Here is a 16,521-nt window from a genome sequence, read left to right on the forward strand (position 1 = left end):
CGCATGTCTTGCCACGGCGTTGCCAAACATGCCATGCCACGGCCTCGGCCCGCATGCCATGCCACGGCGTCGCCCAACATGCCATGCCACGACCACGGCCCGCATGCCATGCCACGGCCTCGGCCCGCATGCCTTGCTACGGCGTTGCCCAACATGCCATGCCACGGCCTCGGCCCGCATGCCATGCCACGGCCTCGGCCCGCATGACATGCCACGGCCTCGGCCCGCATGACATGCCACGGCCTCGGCCCGCATGCCATGCCACGGCCTCGGCCCGCATGCCATGCCACGGCCTCGGCCCGCATGCCATGCCACGGCCTCGGCCCGCATGCCTTGCCACGGCGTTGCCCAACATGCCACGCCACGGCCTCGGCCCGCATGCCATGCCATGCCACGGCCCGCATGTCTTTGCCACGGCGTTGCCAAACATGCCATGCCACGGCCTCGACCAGCATGCCATGCCACGGCGTCGCCCAACATGCCATGCCACGGCCACGGCCCGCATGCCATGCCACGGCCTCGGCCCGCATGCCTTGCTACGGCGTTGCCCAACATGCCATGCCACGGCCTCGGCCCGCATGCCATGCCACGGCCTCGGCCCGCATGACATGCCACGGCCTCGGCCCGCATGCCATGCCACGGCCTCGGCCCGCATGCCATGCCACGGCCTCGGCCCGCATGCCTTGCCACGGCGTTGCCCAACATGCCACGCCACGGCCTCGGCCCGCATGCCATGCCATGCCACGGCCCGCATGTCTTTGCCACGGCGTTGCCAAACATGCCATGCCACGGCCTCGACCAGCATGCCATGCCACGGCGTCGCCCAACATGCCATGCCACGGCCACGGCCCGCATGCCATGCCACGGCCTCGGCCCGCATGCCTTGCTACGGCGTTGCCCAACATGCCATGCCACGGCCTCGGCCCGCATGCCTTGCCACCGCGTTGCCCAGCATGCCATGCCACCGCGTTGCCCGTCGTTCCATGCCTTAGCCTTGGCCAACATGTCGAGCCACGGCCTCGGCCCGCATGCCATGCTACGGCGTCGCCCAACATGCCATGCCACGGCCTCGGCCCGCATGCCTTGCTACGGCGTCGCCCAACATGCCATGCCACGGCCTCGGCCCGCATGCCATGCCACGGCCTCGGCCCGCATGCCATGCCACGGCCTCGGCCCGCATGCCATGCCACGGCCTCGGCCCGCATGCCCTGCCACGGCGTTGCCCAACATGCCATGCCACGTCCTCGGCCCGCATGCCATGACATGCCACGGCCCGCATGTGTTGCCACGGCGTTGCCAAACATGCCATGCCACGGCCTCGGCCCGCATGCCATGCCACGGCGTCGCCCAACATGCCATGCCACGGCCACGGCCCGCATGCCATGCCACGGCCTCGGCCCGCATGCCTTGCGACGGCGTTGCCCAACATGCCATGCCACGGCCTCGGCCCGCATGCCTTGCCACGGCGTTGCCCAACATGCCATGCCACGGCCTCGGCCCGCATGCCATGCCATGCCACGGCCCGCATGTCTTGCCAAGGCGTTGCCAAACATGCCTTGCCACGGCCTCGGCCCGCATGCCATGCCACGGCGTCGCCCAACATGCCATGCCACGGACTCGGCCCGCATGCCATGCCATGCCACGGCCCGCATGTCTTGCCACGGCGTTGCCAAACATGCCATGCCACGGCCTCGGCCCGCATGCCATGCCACGGCGTCGCCCAACATGCCATGCCCCGGCCACGGCCCGCATGCCATGCCACGGCCTCGGCCCGCATGCATTGCTACGGCGTTGCCCAACATGCCATGCCACGGCCTCGGCCCGCATGCCTTGCCACCGCGTTGCCCAGCATGCCATGCCACCGCGTTGCCCGGCGTGCCATGCCTTAGCCTTGGCCAACATGTCGAGCCACGGCCTCGGCCCGCATGCCTTGCTACGGCGTCGCCCAACATGCCATGCCACGGCCTCGCCCCGCATGCCATGCCACGGCCTCGCCCCGCATGCCATGCCACGGCCTCGCCCCGCATGACATGCCACGGCCTCGGCCCGCATGCCTTGCCACGGCGTTGCCCAACATGCCACGCCACGGCCTCGGCCCGCATGCCATGCCATGCCACGGCCCGCATGTCATGCCACGGCGTTGCCAAACATGCCATGCCACGGCCCCGGCCCGCATGCCTTGCTACGGCGTCGTCCAACATGCCATGCCACGGCCTCGGCCCGCATGCCATGCCACGGCCTCGGCCCGCATGCCATGCCACGGCCTCGGCCCGCATGCCATGCCACGGCCTCGGCCCGCATGCCATGCCACGGCCTCGGCCCGCATGCCATGCCACGGCCTCGGCCCGCATGACATGCCACGGCCTCGGCCCGCATGCCATGCCACGGCCTCGGCCCGCATGCCTTGCCACGGCGTTGCCCAACATGCCATGCCACGGCCCGCATGTCTTGCCACGGCGTTGCCAAACATGCCATGCCACGGCCTCGGCCCGCATGCCATGCCACGGCGTCGCCCAACATGCCATGCCGCGGCCACGGCCCGCATGCCATGCCACGGCCTCGGCCCGCATGCCTTGCCACGGCGTTGCCCAACATGGCATGCCACGGCCTCGGCCCGCATGCCATGCCACGGCCTCGGCCCGCATGTCTTGCCACGGCGTTGCCAAACATGCCATGCCACGGCCTCGGCCCGCATGCCATGCCACGGCGTCGCCCAACATGCCATGCCACGGCCACGGCCACGGCCCGCATGCCATGCCACGGCCTCGGCCCGCATGCCTTGCTACGGCGTTGCCCGACATGCCATGCCACGGCCTCGGCCCGCATGCCTTGCCACCGCGTTGCCCAGCATGCCATGCCACCGCGTTGCCCGGCGTGCCATGCCTTAGCCTTGGCCAACATGTCGAGCCACGGCCTCGGCCCGCATGCCTTGCTACGGCGTCGCCCAACATGCCATGCCACGGCCTCGGCCCGCATGCCATGCCACGGCCTCGGCCCGCATGCCTTGGTACGGCGTCGCCCAACATGCCATGCCACGGCCTCGACCCGCATTACATGCCACGGCCTCGGCCCGTATTACATGCCACGGCCTCGGCCCGCATGCCATGCCACGGCCTCGGCCCGCATGCCATGCCACGGCCTCGGCCCGCATGCCATGCCATGCCACGGCCCGCATGTCTTGCCACGGCGTTGCCAAACATGCCATGCCACGGCCTCGGCCCGCATGCCATGCCACGGCGTCGCCCAACATGCCATGCCACGGCCTCGGCCCGCATGCCATGCCATGCCACGGCCCGCATGTCTTGCCACGGCGTTGCCAAACATGCCATGCCACGGCCTCGGCCCGCATGCCATGCCACGGCGTCGCCCAACATGCCATGCCCCGGCCACGGCCCGCATGCCATGCCACGGCCTCGGCCCGCATGCATTGCTACGGCGTTGCCCAACATGCCATGCCACGGCCTCGGCCCGCATGCCTTGCCACCGCGTTGCCCAGCATGCCATGCCACCGCGTTGCCCGGCGTGCCATGCCTTAGCCTTGGCCAACATGTCGAGCCACGGCCTCGGCCCGCATGCCTTGCTACGGCGTCGCCCAACATGCCATGCCACGGCCTCGCCCCGCATGCCATGCCACGGCCTCGCCCCGCATGCCATGCCACGGCCTCGCCCCGCATGACATGCCACGGCCTCGGCCCGCATGCCTTGCCACGGCGTTGCCCAACATGCCACGCCACGGCCTCGGCCCGCATGCCATGCCATGCCACGGCCCGCATGTCATGCCACGGCGTTGCCAAACATGCCATGCCACGGCCCCGGCCCGCATGCCTTGCTACGGCGTCGTCCAACATGCCATGCCACGGCCTCGGCCCGCATGCCATGCCACGGCCTCGGCCCGCATGCCATGCCACGGCCTCGGCCCGCATGCCATGCCACGGCCTCGGCCCGCATGCCATGCCACGGCCTCGGCCCGCATGACATGCCACGGCCTCGGCCCGCATGCCATGCCACGGCCTCGGCCCGCATGCCTTGCCACGGCGTTGCCCAACATGCCATGCCACGGCCCGCATGTCTTGCCACGGCGTTGCCAAACATGCCATGCCACGGCCTCGGCCCGCATGCCATGCCACGGCGTCGCCCAACATGCCATGCCGCGGCCACGGCCCGCATGCCATGCCACGGCCTCGGCCCGCATGCCTTGCCACGGCGTTGCCCAACATGGCATGCCACGGCCTCGGCCCGCATGCCATGCCACGGCCTCGGCCCGCATGTCTTGCCACGGCATTGCCAAACATGCCATGCCACGGCCTCGGCCCGCATGCCATGCCACGGCGTCGCCCAACATGCCATGCCACGGCCACGGCCACGGCCCGCATGCCATGCCACGGCCTCGGCCCGCATGCCTTGCTACGGCGTTGCCCGACATGCCATGCCACGGCCTCGGCCCGCATGCCTTGCCACCGCGTTGCCCAGCATGCCATGCCACCGCGTTGCCCGGCGTGCCATGCCTTAGCCTTGGCCAACATGTCGAGCCACGGCCTCGGCCCGCATGCCTTGCTACGGCGTCGCCCAACATGCCATGCCACGGCCTCGGCCCGCATGCCATGCCACGGCCTCGGCCCGCATGCCTTGGTACGGCGTCGCCCAACATGCCATGCCACGGCCTCGACCCGCATTACATGCCACGGCCTCGGCCCGCATTACATGCCACGGCCTCGGCCCGCATGACATGCCACGGCCTCGGCCCGCATGCCATGCCACGGCCTCGGCCCGCATGCCATGCCATGCCACGGCCCGCATGTCTTGCCACGGCGTTGCCAAACATGCCATGCCACGGCCTCGGCCCGCATGCCATGACACGGCGTCGCCCAACATGCCATGCCACGGCCACGGCCCGCATGCCATGCCACGGCCTCGGCCCGCATGCCTTGCTACGGCGTTGCCCAACATGCCATGCCACGGCCTCGGCCCGCATGCCTTGCCACCGCGTTGCCCAGCATGCCATGCCACCGCGTTGACCGGCGTGCCATGCCTTAGCCTTGGCCAACATGTCGAGCCACGGCCTGGGCCAAACTTGCCATGACACGGCCTCGGCCCGCATGCCATGCCACGGCCTCGGCCCGCATGACATGCCACGGCCTCGGCCCGCATGCCTTGCTACGGCGTCGCCCAACATTCCATGCCACGGCCTCGGCCCGCATGCCAAGCCACGGCCTCGGCCCGCATGACATGCCACGGCCTCGGCCCGCATGCCTTGCCACGACGTCGCCCAACTTGCCATGCCACGGCCTCGGCCCGCATGCCATGCCACGGCCTCGGCTCGCATGACATGCCACGGCCTCGGCCCGCATGCCTTGCTACGGCGTCGCCCAACATGCCATGCCACGGCCTCGGCCCGCATGACATGCCACGGCCTCGGACCGCATGCCTTGCTACGGCGTCGCCCAACATGCCATGCCACGGCCCCGGCCCGCATGCCTTGCCACCGCGTTGCCCGGCATGCCATGCCACCGCGTTGCCCGGCGTGCCATGCCTTAGCCTTGGCCAACATGTCGTGCCACGGCCTCGGCCCGCATGCCATGCCATGCCACGGCCCGCATGTCTTGCCACGGCGTTGCAAACATGCCATGCCACGGCCTCGGCCCGCATGCCTTGCTACGGCGTCGCCCAACATGCCATGCCACGGCCTCGGTCAGCATGCCATGCCATGGCACCGCCTTGTCCAGCACGCCGTGCCGCAGCGTTGGCCAGCATGCCTTGGCCGGCATGCCATGCCAATGCCTTGGGCCAACATGGCGTGCCACGGGCTGGGCCATGCCGGTCCGTTGCTCGGCATGCCACGGCCGTGGCGGCATGGCAAGCCACGGCCTCGGCCAGCATGCCATGCCCGGCCTCGCCCAGCATGCCATGGCACGGTCTTGGTCAGCATGCCATGCCATGGCACCGCCTTGTGCAACGTTGGCCAGCATGCCTTGGCCGGCATGCCATGCCAATGCCTTGGGCCAACATGGCGTGCCACGGGCTGGGCGAGCATGGCATGCCACGGGCTGGGCGAGCATGCCACGCCACGGCCTTGGCTAGCAGCAAGGCATGCCACGGCCTCGGCGAGCATGCCATGCCATGCCAAGGCCAAGGCCAAGGCCAAAGCCAAGGCCAAGGCCAAGGCCAAGGCAGTGGGCAAGGCCAAGTCCCTGTGCAAGGCATGGCCAAGGCCAAGGCCATGGCATGCCACCGCCTCGATCGATCTTTTTGAACATGATTCTTTTATAATCTTACCCAAACCGTGCAACACAATTAAAAATGCACTACAATCAATTTTAAATGTCATTCCCTATTTTTTTGCAATTTTTCTGGAGCTTTTCGAATTTTTAAAGCCCTTATTTGGCATAAAAAAATCAAAATAAAATAAAAAAAATGAAAAAAATAATTTAATAATTTCTATAATTACTAGTGAATCATCCTTTAATTATGGGAATTTTTCCATAATTTTTTGACCATTTTTATTAATTTTTATTATTTTTTAAGTATTAATATCGAAATAAATTAAAATAAAATATTTTCGGTAAAAAAATATTTTTTTTAATTTTTTTTATGGTGTATTAAATTATTTCCTACAACTTTCATGTTGAAAGTTTTGGCAAAAAACCATTACTTTTTAAAAAAACCCCATTATGACTCCTCGAACATGCTTGATGTTTCCTCCTGCCAGACTGAAAAGGGCTTAACAGGCTATTATAAGGGGGGGGCACCTCCCTTGCCCAGGGCAAGGCAGTGGCAGGTACGCCCCATATTGGGCGCGGCCTGGGCTGCGGCCTTGGGTTACATGCACTGCGGCTCGACCGCGGCCTGGGCTGCGGCCTGGGGCGGCTCGGCCGCGGCCTTGGGCGGCCTGGACCGCGGCCTTGGGCGGCCTTGCGCGGCCTGGGCGCGGCCTTGCGCGGCCTGGGCGCGGCCTTGGGCGGCCTGGCCGCGGCCTTGCGCGGCCTGGGCGCGGCCTTGGGCAGCATGGCGTGGCATCCGCGCGGGCGTGGGCAGCCTGGCATGCGCGCGGCATGGGCAGCACGGCATGGCATGCGCACGGCCTGGGCGGCCTGGCATGCAGCCGGCCTGGCATGCCCGCGGCGTGGGCGGCACGGCATGGCATGCGCACGGCCTGGGCGGCCTGGCATGCAGCCGGCCTGGCATGCCCGCGGCGTGGGCAGCACGGCATGGCATGCGCACGGCCTGGGCGGCCTGGCATGCAGCCAGCCAGGGCAGCCTGGCCTGGCATGCCCGCGGCGTGGGCAGCGTGGCCTGTGCGAATACCGCGCGCGTGGTCTTTTGACCACGGTGCGCGTGTTGCGCGCATGGTCGCGCACGCCTTTGCACGCCTTCGCACGCAACGCACGTCTAGTGATAAGAACCGCAGCCAAGGCAGCCCAGCCCCAAGGCCATGGCCAGCAGCATGGCATGCCACGGCCAAGGCAGGCCAGCCAAAGCCAGCAGCATGCCATGCCAAGGCCAAGGCCAGCAGCATGCCATGCCACGGCCAAGGCAGCCCAGCCAAAGCCAGCAGCATGCCATGCCAAGGCCAAGGCCAGCAGCATGCCATGCCACGGCCAAGGCAGCCCAGCCAAAGCCAGCAGCATGCCATGCCAAGGCCTAGGCCAGCAGCATGCCTTGCCACGGCCAAGGCAGGCCTGCCAAAGCCAGCAGCATGCCATGCCAAGGCCAAGGCCAGCAGCATGCCATGCCACGGCCAAGGCAGCCCAGCCAAAGCCAGCAGCATGCCATGCCAAGGCCTAGGCCAGCAGCATGCCATGCCACGGCCAAGGCAGCCCAGCCAAAGCCAGCAGCATGCCATGCCAAGGCCTAGGCCAGCAGCATGCCATGCCACGGCCAAGGCAGGCCTGCCAAAGCCAGCAGCATGCCATGCCAAGGCCAAGGCCAGCAGCATGCCATGCCACGGCCAAGGCAGCCCAGCCAAAGCCAGCAGCTTGCCATGCCAAGGCCAAGGCCAGCAGCATGCCATGCCACGGCCAAGGCAGCCCAGCCAAAGCCAGCAGCATGCCATGCCATGCCAAGGCCAAGGCCAGCAGCATGCCATGCCACGGCCAAGGCAGGCCTGCCAAAGCCAGCAGCATGCCATGCCAAGGCCAAGGCCAGCAGCATGCCATGCCACGGCCAAGGCAGCCCAGCCAAAGCCAGCAGCATGCCATGCCAAGGCCTAGGCCAGTAGCATGCCATGCCACGGCCAAGGCAGCCCAGCCAAAGCCAGCAACATGCAATGCCACGGCCTCGGCCCGCATGCCTTGCTACGGCGTCGCCCAACATGCCATGCCAGGGCCTCGGCCCGCATGCCGTGCCACGGCCTCGGCCCGCATGACATGCCACGGCCTCGGCCCGCATGCCATGCCATGCCACGGCCCGCATGTCTTGCCACGGCGTTGCCAAACATGCCATGCCACGGCCTCGGCCCGCATGCCATGCCACGGCGTCGCCCAACATGCCATGCCACGGCCACGGCCCGCATGCCATGCCACGGCCTCGGCCCGCATGCCTTGCTACGGCGTTGCCCAACATGCCATGCCATGGCCTCGGCCCGCATGCCATGCCACGGCCTCGGCCCGCATGACATGCCACGGCCTCGGCCCGCATGACATGCCACGGCCTCGGCCCGCATGCCATGCCACGGCCTCGGCCCGCATGCCATGCCACGGCCTCGGCCCGCATGCCATGCCACGGCCTCGGCCCGCATGCCATGCCACGGCGTTGCCCAACATGCCACGCCACGGCCTCGGCCCGCATGCCATGCCATGCCACGGCCCGCATGTCTTTGCCACGGCGTTGCCAAACATGCCATGCCACGGCCTCGACCAGCATGCCATGCCACGGCGTCGCCCAACATGCCATGCCACGGCCACGGCCCGCATGCCATGCCACGGCCTCGGCCCGCATGCCTTGCTACGGCGTTGCCCAACATGCCATGCCACGGCCTCGGCCCGCATGCCATGCCACGGCCTCGGCCCGCATGACATGCCACGGCCTCGGCCCGCATGACATGCCACGGCCTCGGCCCGCATGCCATGCCACGGCCTCGGCCCGCATGCCATGCCACGGCCTCGGCCCGCATGCCATGCCACGGCCTCGGCCCGCATGCCTTGCCACGGCGTTGCCCAACATGCCACGCCACGGCCTCGGCCCGCATGCCATGCCATGCCACGGCCCGCATGTCTTTGCCACGGCGTTGCCAAACATGCCATGCCACGGCCTCGACCAGCATGCCATGCCACGGCGTCGCCCAACATGCCATGCCACGGCCACGGCCCGCATGCCATGCCACGGCCTCGGCCCGCATGCCTTGCTACGGCGTTGCCCAACATGCCATGCCACGGCCTCGGCCCGCATGCCTTGCCACCGCGTTGCCCAGCATGCCATGCCACCGCGTTGCCCGTCGTTCCATGCCTTAGCCTTGGCCAACATGTCGAGCCACGGCCTCGGCCCGCATGCCATGCTACGGCGTCGCCCAACATGCCATGCCACGGCCTCGGCCCGCATGCCTTGCTACGGCGTCGCCCAACATGCCATGCCACGGCCTCGGCCCGCATGCCATGCCACGGCCTCGGCCCGCATGCCATGCCACGGCCTCGGCCCGCATGCCATGCCACGGCCTCGGCCCGCATGCCCTGCCACGGCGTTGCCCAACATGCCATGCCACGTCCTCGGCCCGCATGCCATGACATGCCACGGCCCGCATGTGTTGCCACGGCGTTGCCAAACATGCCATGCCACGGCCTCGGCCCGCATGCCATGCCACGGCGTCGCCCAACATGCCATGCCACGGCCACGGCCCGCATGCCATGCCACGGCCTCGGCCCGCATGCCTTGCTACGGCGTTGCCCAACATGCCATGCCACGGCCTCGGCCCGCATGCCTTGCCACGGCGTTGCCCAACATGCCATGCCACGGCCTCGGCCCGCATGCCATGCCATGCCACGGCCCGCATGTCTTGCCAAGGCGTTGCCAAACATGCCTTGCCACGGCCTCGGCCCGCATGCCATGCCACGGCGTCGCCCAACATGCCATGCCACGGCCTCGGCCCGCATGCCATGCCATGCCACGGCCCGCATGTCTTGCCACGGCGTTGCCAAACATGCCATGCCACGGCCTCGGCCCGCATGCCATGCCACGGCGTCGCCCAACATGCCATGCCCCGGCCACGGCCCGCATGCCATGCCACGGCCTCGGCCCGCATGCATTGCTACGGCGTTGCCCAACATGCCATGCCACGGCCTCGGCCCGCATGCCTTGCCACCGCGTTGCCCAGCATGCCATGCCACCGCGTTGCCCGGCGTGCCATGCCTTAGCCTTGGCCAACATGTCGAGCCACGGCCTCGGCCCGCATGCCTTGCTACGGCGTCGCCCAACATGCCATGCCACGGCCTCGCCCCGCATGCCATGCCACGGCCTCGCCCCGCATGCCATGCCACGGCCTCGCCCCGCATGACATGCCACGGCCTCGGCCCGCATGCCTTGCCACGGCGTTGCCCAACATGCCACGCCACGGCCTCGGCCCGCATGCCATGCCATGCCACGGCCCGCATGTCATGCCACGGCGTTGCCAAACATGCCATGCCACGGCCCCGGCCCGCATGCCTTGCTACGGCGTCGTCCAACATGCCATGCCACGGCCTCGGCCCGCATGCCATGCCACGGCCTCGGCCCGCATGCCATGCCACGGCCTCGGCCCGCATGCCATGCCACGGCCTCGGCCCGCATGCCATGCCACGGCCTCGGCCCGCATGACATGCCACGGCCTCGGCCCGCATGCCATGCCACGGCCTCGGCCCGCATGCCTTGCCACGGCGTTGCCCAACATGCCATGCCACGGCCCGCATGTCTTGCCACGGCGTTGCCAAACATGCCATGCCACGGCCTCGGCCCGCATGCCATGCCACGGCGTCGCCCAACATGCCATGCCGCGGCCACCGCCCGCATGCCATGCCACGGCCTCGGCCCGCATGCCATGCCACGGCCTCGGCCCGCATGCCATGCCACGGCCTCGGCCCGCATGCCATGCCACGGCCTCGGCCCGCATGCCATGCCACGGCCTCGGCCCGCATGCCTTGCCACGGCGTTGCCCAACATGGCATGCCACGGCCTCGGCCCGCATGCCATGCCACGGCCTCGGCCCGCATGTCTTGCCACGGCGTTGCCAAACATGCCATGCCACGGCCTCGGCCCGCATGCCATGCCACGGCGTCGCCCAACATGCCATGCCACGGCCACGGCCACGGCCCGCATGCCATGCCACGGCCTCGGCCCGCATGCCTTGCTACGGCGTTGCCCGACATGCCATGCCACGGCCTCGGCCCGCATGCCTTGCCACCGCGTTGCCCAGCATGCCATGCCACCGCGTTGCCCGGCGTGCCATGCCTTAGCCTTGGCCAACATGTCGAGCCACGGCCTCGGCCCGCATGCCTTGCTACGGCGTCGCCCAACATGCCATGCCACGGCCTCGGCCCGCATGCCATGCCACGGCCTCGGCCCGCATGCCTTGGTACGGCGTCGCCCAACATGCCATGCCACGGCCTCGACCCGCATTACATGCCACGGCCTCGGCCCGCACTACATGCCACGGCCTCGGCCCGCATGACATGCCACGGCCTCGGCCCGCATGCCATGCCACGGCCTCGGCCCGCATGCCATGCCATGCCACGGCCCGCATGTCTTGCCACGGCGTTGCCAAACATGCCATGCCACGGCCTCGGCCCGCATGCCATGACACGGCGTCGCCCAACATGCCATGCCACGGCCACGGCCCGCATGCCATGCCACGGCCTCGGCCCGCATGCCTTGCTACGGCGTTGCCCAACATGCCATGCCACGGCCTCGGCCCGCATGCCTTGCCACCGCGTTGCCCAGCATGCCATGCCACCGCGTTGACCGGCGTGCCATGCCTTAGCCTTGGCCAACATGTCGAGCCACGGCCTGGGCCAAACTTGCCATGACACGGCCTCGGCCCGCATGCCATGCCACGGCCTCGGCCCGCATGACATGCCACGGCCTCGGCCCGCATGCCTTGCTACGGCGTCGCCCAACATTCCATGCCACGGCCTCGGCCCGCATGCCAAGCCACGGCCTCGGCCCGCATGACATGCCACGGCCTCGGCCCGCATGCCTTGCCACGACGTCGCCCAACTTGCCATGCCACGGCCTCGGCCCGCATGCCATGCCACGGCCTCGGCTCGCATGACATGCCACGGCCTCGGCCCGCATGCCTTGCTACGGCGTCGCCCAACATGCCATGCCACGGCCTCGGCCCGCATGACATGCCACGGCCTCGGACCGCATGCCTTGCTACGGCGTCGCCCAACATGCCATGCCACGGCCCCGGCCCGCATGCCTTGCCACCGCGTTGCCCGGCATGCCATGCCACCGCGTTGCCCGGCGTGCCATGCCTTAGCCTTGGCCAACATGTCGTGCCACGGCCTCGGCCCGCATGCCATGCCATGCCACGGCCCGCATGTCTTGCCACGGCGTTGCAAACATGCCATGCCACGGCCTCGGCCCGCATGCCTTGCTACGGCGTCGCCTAACATGCCATGCCACGGCCTCGGTCAGCATGCCATGCCATGGCACCGCCTTGTCCAGCACGCCGTGCCGCAGCGTTGGCCAGCATGCCTTGGCCGGCATGCCATGCCAATGCCTTGGGCCAACATGGCGTGCCACGGGCTGGGCCATGCCGGTCCGTTGCCCGGCATGCCACGGCCGTGGCGGCATGGCAAGCCACGGCCTCGGCCAGCATGCCATGCCCGGCCTCGCCCAGCATGCCATGGCATGGTCTTGGTCAGCATGCCATGCCATGGCACCGCCTTGTGCAACGTTGGCCAGCATGCCTTGGCCGGCATGCCATGCCAATGCCTTGGGCCAACATGGCGTGCCACGGGCTGGGCGAGCATGGCATGCCACGGGCTGGGCGAGCATGCCACGCCACGGCCTTGGCTAGCAGCAAGGCATGCCACGGCCTCGGCGAGCATGCCATGCCATGCCAAGGCCAAGGCCAAGGCCAAAGCCAAGGCCAAGGCCAAGGCCAAGGCAGTGGGCAAGGCCAAGTCCCTGTGCAAGGCATGGCCAAGGCCAAGGCCATGGCATGCCACCGCCTCGATCGATCTTTTTGAACATGATTCTTTTATAATCATACCCAAACCGTGCAACACAATTAAAAATGCACTACAATCAATTTTAAATGTCATTCCCTATTTTTTTGCAATTTTTCTGGAGCTTTTCGAATTTTTAAAGCCCTTATTTGGCATAAAAAAATCAAAATAAAATAAAAAAAATGAAAAAAATAATTTAATAATTTCTATAATTACTAGTGAATCATCCTTTAATTATGGGAATTTTTCCATAATTTTTTGACCATTTTTATTAATTTTTATTATTTTTTAAGTATTAATATCGAAATAAATTAAAATAAAATATTTTCGGTAAAAAAATATTTTTTTTAATTTTTTTTATGGTGTATTAAATTATTTCCTACAACTTTCATGTTGAAAGTTTTGGCAAAAAACCATTACTTTTTAAAAAAACCCCATTATGACTCCTCGAACATGCTTGATGTTTCCTCCTGCCAGACTGAAAAGGGCTTAACAGGCTATTATAAGGGGGGGGCACCTCCCTTGCCCAGGGCAAGGCAGTGGCAGGTACGCCCCATGTTGGGCGCGGCCTGGGCTGCGGCCTTGGGTTACATGCACTGCGGCTCGACCGCGGCCTGGGCTGCGGCCTGGGGCGGCTCGGCCGCGGCCTTGGGCGGCCTGGACCGCGGCCTTGGGCGGCCTTGCGCGGCCTGGGCGCGGCCTTGCGCGGCCTGGCCGCGGCCTTGCGCGGCCTGGGCGCGGCCTTGGGCAGCATGGCGTGGCATCCGCGCGGGCGTGGGCGGCCTGGCATGCGCGCGGCATGGGCAGCACGGCATGGCATGCGCACGGCCTGGGCGGCCTGGCATGCAGCCGGCCTGGCATGCCCGCGGCGTGGGCAGCACGGCATGGCATGCGCACGGCCTGGGCGGCCTGGCATGCAGCCGGCCTGGCATGCCCGCGGCGTGGGCAGCACGGCATGGCATGCGCACGGCCTGGGCGGCCTGGCATGCAGCTGGCCTGGGCAGCACGGCATGGCATGCGCACGGCCTGGGCGGCCTGGCATGCAGCCGGCCAGGGCAGCCTGGCCTGGCATGCCCGCGGCGTGGGCAGCGTGGCCTGTGCGAATACCGCGCGCGTGGTCTTTTGACCACGGTGCGCGTGTTGCGCGCATGGTCGCGCACGCCTTTGCACGCCTTCGCACGCAACGCACGTCTAGTGATAAGAACCGCAGCCAAGGCAGCCCAGCCCCAAGGCCATGGCCAGCAGCATGGCATGCCACGGCCAAGGCAGGCCAGCCAAAGCCAGCAGCATGCCATGCCAAGGCCAAGGCCAGCAGCATGCCATGCCACGGCCAAGGCAGCCCAGCCAAAGCCAGCAGCATGCCATGCCAAGGCCAAGGCCAGCAGCATGCCATGCCACGGCCAAGGCAGCCCAGCCAAAGCCAGCAGCATGCCATGCCAAGGCCTAGGCCAGCAGCATGCCTTGCCACGGCCAAGGCAGGCCTGCCAAAGCCAGCAGCATGCCATGCCAAGGCCAAGGCCAGCAGCATGCCATGCCACGGCCAAGGCAGCCCAGCCAAAGCCAGCAGCATGCCATGCCAAGGCCTAGGCCAGCAGCATGCCATGCCACGGCCAAGGCAGCCCAGCCAAAGCCAGCAGCATGCCATGCCAAGGCCTAGGCCAGCAGCATGCCATGCCACGGCCAAGGCAGGCCTGCCAAAGCCAGCAGCATGCCATGCCAAGGCCAAGGCCAGCAGCATGCCATGCCACGGCCAAGGCAGCCCAGCCAAAGCCAGCAGCTTGCCATGCCAAGGCCAAGGCCAGCAGCATGCCATGCCACGGCCAAGGCAGCCCAGCCAAAGCCAGCAGCATGCCATGCCAAGGCCTAGGCCAGCAGCATGCCATGCCACGGCCAAGGCAGCCCAGCCAAAGCCAGCAGCATGCCATGCCAAGGCCTAGGCCAGCAGCATGCCATGCCACGGCCAAGGCAGGCCTGCCAAAGCCAGCAGCATGCCATGCCAAGGCCAAGGCCAGCAGCATGCCATGCCACGGCCAAGCCAGCCCAGCCAAAGCCAGCAGCATGCCGTGCCAAGGCCTAGGCCAGCAGCATGCCATGCCACGGCCAAGGCAGCCCAGCCAAAGCCAGCAGCATGCCATGCCAAGGCCTAGGCCAGCAGCATGCCATGCCACGGCCAAGGCAGGCCAGCCAAAGCCTGCGGCATGCCATGCCAAGGCCAAGGCCAGCAGCATGCCATGCCACGGCCAAGGCAGCCCAGCCAAAGCCAGCAGCATGCCATGCCAAGGCCTAGGCCAGCAGCATGCCATGCCACGGCCAAGGCAGGCCTGCCAAAGCCAGCAGCATGCCATGCCAAGGCCAAGGCCAGCAGCATGCCATGCCACGGCCAAGGCAGCCCAGCCATAGCCAGCAGCATGCCATGCCAAGGCCAAGGCCAGCAGCATGCCATGCCAAGGCCAAGGCCAGCAGCATGCCATGCCACGGCCAAGGCAGGCCAGCCAAAGCCAGCAGCATGCCATGCCAAGGCCAAGGCCAGCAGCATGCCATGCCACGGCTAAGGCAGCCCAGCCAAAGCCAGCAGCATGCCATGCCAAGGCCAAGGCCAGCAGCATGCCATGCCACGGCCAAGGCAGCCCAGCCAAGGCCAGCAGCATGCCATGCCACGGCCAAGGCAGCCCAGCCAAAGCCAGCAGCTTGCCATGCCAAGCCCAAGGCCAGCAGCATGCCATGCCACGGCCAAGGCAGCCCAGCCAAAGCCAGCAGCATGCCATGCCAAGGCCAAGGCCAGCAGCATGCCATGCCACGGCCAAGGCAGCCCAGCCAAAGCCAGCAGCATGCCATGCCAAGGCCAAGGCCAGCAGCATGCCATGCCACGGCCAAGGCAGCCCAGCCAAAGCCAGCAGCATGCCATGCCAGGGCCTAGGCCAGCAGCATGCCATGCCACGGCCAAGGCAGGCCTGCCAAAGCCAGCAGCATGCCATGCCAAGGCCAAGGCCAGCAGCATGCCATGCCACGGCCAAGGCAGCCCAGCCAAAGCCAGCAGCATGCCATGCCAAGGCCTAGGCCAGCAGCATGCCATGCCACGGCCAAGGCAGCCCAGCCAAAGCCAGCAGCATGCCATGCCAAGGCCAAGGCCAGCAGAATGCCATGCCACGGCCAAGGCAGGCCAGCCAAAGCCAGCAGCATGCCATGCCAAGGCCAAGGCCAGCAGCATGCCATGCCACGGCCAAGGCAGCCCAGGCAAAGCCAGCAGCATGCCATGCCAAGGCCTAGGCCAGCAGCATGCCATGCCACGGCCAAGGCAGGCCAGCCAAAGCCAGCAGCATGCCATGCCAAGGCCAAGGCCAGCAGCATGCCATGCCACGGCCAAGGCAGCCCAGCCAAAGCCAGC

The sequence above is a fragment of the Camellia sinensis genome, chromosome 6, assembly GCF_055761805.1.
Source record: "Camellia sinensis isolate YWXY chromosome 6, ASM5576180v1, whole genome shotgun sequence".
Classification (NCBI taxonomy): Eukaryota; Viridiplantae; Streptophyta; class Magnoliopsida; order Ericales; family Theaceae; genus Camellia; species Camellia sinensis.